Raw genomic sequence first — 3,359 nt, 5'->3', positions numbered from 1 at the left:
GAAAATAATACGAAGACTGACGAATATTGTGAAAGTACAAAGTAAGAAAAATAATACGAAGACTGACGAATATTGTGAAAGTACAAAGTAAGAAAAATAATACGAAGACTGACGAATATTGTGAAAGTACAAAGTAAGAAAAATAATACGAAGACTGACGAATATTGTGAAAGTACAAAGTAATAAAAATAATACGAAGACTGACGAATATTGTGAAAGTACAAAGTAGGCAAAAAAAATACGCCCACATTTTTGCTCATGCACTTACATAAAACAAGAACAACAAACAAACAAAAACATAGGCTTTATGGGGCATACCTTTGAAGTCTATAAATACATATTCTTTATAATGAAGCCTTAATCATTTCCACACTTGAAGCTGGATAATGTTAACGTGACCGTAAGAGTAAGACTAACTGGACGGTTAGAAGCTAGAGAAATCCAGCAGAATTATCTATTGAGTATACTCCCTTAGAAGCATTATATGCTATTATATAGGAGTGGTTGTGTAATGGGCTTAGTCTGCATACTTTCCAGGCGGACTTATAACTCTGGTTCTGTATTGCGTCAGACGTAATTTAGTAATCAGTTTTCGTCGGAGTATATTTAAACTATGCTATAGACCCACTGAATGTTTTCGTGGCTAGAGGCTTTAATTGAGTTGATTGAAGGTTTCCGGGCTGTGCAGACAAACAACACGGAGAACCACGACAAAGAAAGAAGAACGTGGTCTGTTAACAAACAGACAAAACTTTTAGTGGCTGGTATTTGTCGGCTGTGTTCGTTGAAGAGGGTGGATGGGGAACTCGTCACCGCTTGTCCTCTCCATGTGCTAAATTCTCCGTCCATCTACATCTCAATTAATTTCTTGAAAGACTTTTTTTTTCGGTTGTCTTCACCATCTGTGACTTAAAGATAAGAAACTCTCAGAGGCTCCAGTAAACGCGTGTTCTTTGTTCAGTTGTCATCGAGAACAACAGATTTTATAACTTCCTTCTACTAAACATATAAAGTATATAAGGTATGCGAGATAAACGGGCTTAATAACAGATAGCATCCTGAGAGTGTAACTATAGAGTCAAACTGAGTTTAATCAATAGGACAATAGTCTGCTATTTTTTTCTTAAAAGGACTTCACATAGTTTTAAGATACTACTTTTTGGCGCATGTTTTCTTGAAGTAAGAATATATTGTCGTGAATGCCATCTTCTTCAACTGATTATCAACCTGCGTGGTTTCATTGCTAATCGTACTAAAAAATTGGGTATTCATACCTGTACACAAGTATAGTTAACGTAAGAACACTTTCCACAACAATAACCCTCCGGTGACTCAGCGCCAAATCTGAAGACTTATAGAGCTAAAAATCGGGTTTCCATATCTGTGGTGGGCATAGCCCATTATGTAGCTTTGTGCTTAACAGCAAACAAAAATAAATTACGACAATGTTACCAGTAGAGGCGCTATAACATGATGAAAAGAAAGTCAACAGTACTTTTAAAATTTAGTTCAATTTGCATTCGTATTTTGTAAAAATTTGTCAAAAAGTTATTTATAGATGTGAATATTTTTGTATATATATTGAGGTTAAATCGTTTTAATACTTACTAAAAATAGGACTTCTGAGTTGCATATTCTTTTCTTATATAAACTGTTAAGCCAAATTGCTGACGACTTGTTAAATTTGTAAACAAACAAGAAATTCCAGTTCTGAATTTATATAATGATCGAAATTTTTTTAACAAATTTCAATTAATAGTGCGGTATGAAACACCGTGAAATGTGATTATCATTTTTAAACCCTGTCATAAAAACCCCTGTTCTCACGCCATTGATAAACAATATAATGTGAGAAACTAATTGGCGCACTACAGATTCATAAGTAATTAATGTTCTTCAAAATGCTAAAATGTTTAATGAAACGTTAAGTTGGTTTCAAAAGTAACATTTTACGAAGCATATACATAACTTTTCAATAATAAAAAACGCAATAATATATATATATATATATATAATTATTTAAGAAAGTTAAAAAAAGCCCCCCAGTGGCACAGCGGAATATTTCTGCGGACTTACAACACAAGAAACTGGGTCTCAATACCCGTGGTGGGCAGAGCACAGATAGCCCATTGCGTAGCTTTGTGCTTAACTTGAAACAAACAAATATGCTACAAAAAAAACACACAAAAAAAAACAGAAAAACAGATTGCACCAAAAGGAAGGATAACGTGATTTTTTACGCAAAATGTGTAAAAACTTTGATGAAATATAATTAAATATAATTTTATGGAGGGAGAAAAACAAAGTAGAAAAACATAACGCAGCCACAAAATAAACAACCAACACCGGGGCACAAATCATTAGGTGGGTTATTATGTAATGTGTCCTGGTTTTTTGAGGTACTGGCGGAAGTAAGACTCAATTGCGTTGGGGGTATACCGTCTATCCAGTTTAACCTCCTCAACTTCATTGGCCTCAGATGTTTAGAAAAAAAAGGAGCTGATGTGGGTGCTCTAGCCAACAAAACCCCACATCTTTACCTCCTTTTGCTGTCTGCAGCCAGAGGGGGAAGGTGGCTGCCCCCCACACAAATAAATAAATAAAATAATTACAATAATAAGAAAGAAATAATTATAATACAAGACATCAAGGGGGAAGACAATGGTAACACTATGAAAAGAAATAGAAAATATGTATAAACTTCCAGTTGTAGGTAAATTCATTTTTTACCAGGAAAAAAAGTTGAATATAAATTTAAAAAATGGAATTAAACCAACTACTGTTGAGAAAAAAGTAGTTTACAATGTGAAATGTACGGACTGTAATACTATTTATATAGGGGAGACTGGTAGAAATTTAAGTACTAGTATAGCAGAACATGGACAAGCTCCATCACTTGTCGACCAACATCTCAAACATACAAAACATTGTAGTGAAAATTTATTTTTTAAATTATTTGTTAAGAACCTAATATTAATAAACGTAAAATAAAAGAAGCCATTTTAGTAAAGGAATACAAACCGTTAATAAATAAAACACAAGGAGTAGGTTTATGCTTATGCTAAGCTCAAGGTTATGTTTGTGACGTCATTGATTTGCTGTATTTAATTGTCGTATACACTTGTGCTGAGTACTTGATAGTGCAACGTTAACAGTGGCGAAACGTTATTTTTAAATTATATATTTATTATCCCATTCTAGCTGTTTTTTGAATTTTAAAATTTTGTAAAGTGTGAGATACCTCCAACATTTATATATTGGAATTATCCTTGAAGTTAGCATTCCAACTTCCAGCCACCAATGTGATGTTTGGACATAAATAACAATATTATATTTAACTATATATATATATATATAAG

The 3,359-nt window shown here is 33.1% G+C and overlaps 1 protein-coding gene across 2 annotated transcripts in view; it reads right to left on the bottom strand.

The window, feature by feature from the left end:
• The window catches only part of LOC106463077 (neuropeptide Y receptor type 2-like), a 10,286-nt gene extending 9,543 nt beyond the window's left edge, over positions 1–743 (bottom strand). Inside the window, exon 1 of one of the 2 annotated variants that reach the window (XM_013923048.2) lies at positions 319–743. The gene's annotated coding sequence lies outside the window, so the exon portion shown is untranslated. The remainder of the gene's footprint in view (positions 1–318) is intronic. The other variant, XM_022390482.1, reaches the window with a different exon arrangement.
• Between the last annotated feature and the right edge of the window lie 2,616 nt (positions 744–3,359).

The sequence above is a fragment of the Limulus polyphemus genome, unplaced genomic scaffold (genome assembly GCF_000517525.1).
Source record: "Limulus polyphemus unplaced genomic scaffold, Limulus_polyphemus-2.1.2 Scaffold1318, whole genome shotgun sequence".
In the NCBI taxonomy this organism is placed as follows: domain Eukaryota; kingdom Metazoa; phylum Arthropoda; class Merostomata; order Xiphosura; family Limulidae; genus Limulus; species Limulus polyphemus.
This window is presented reverse-complemented; position numbering and strand designations above follow the sequence as displayed.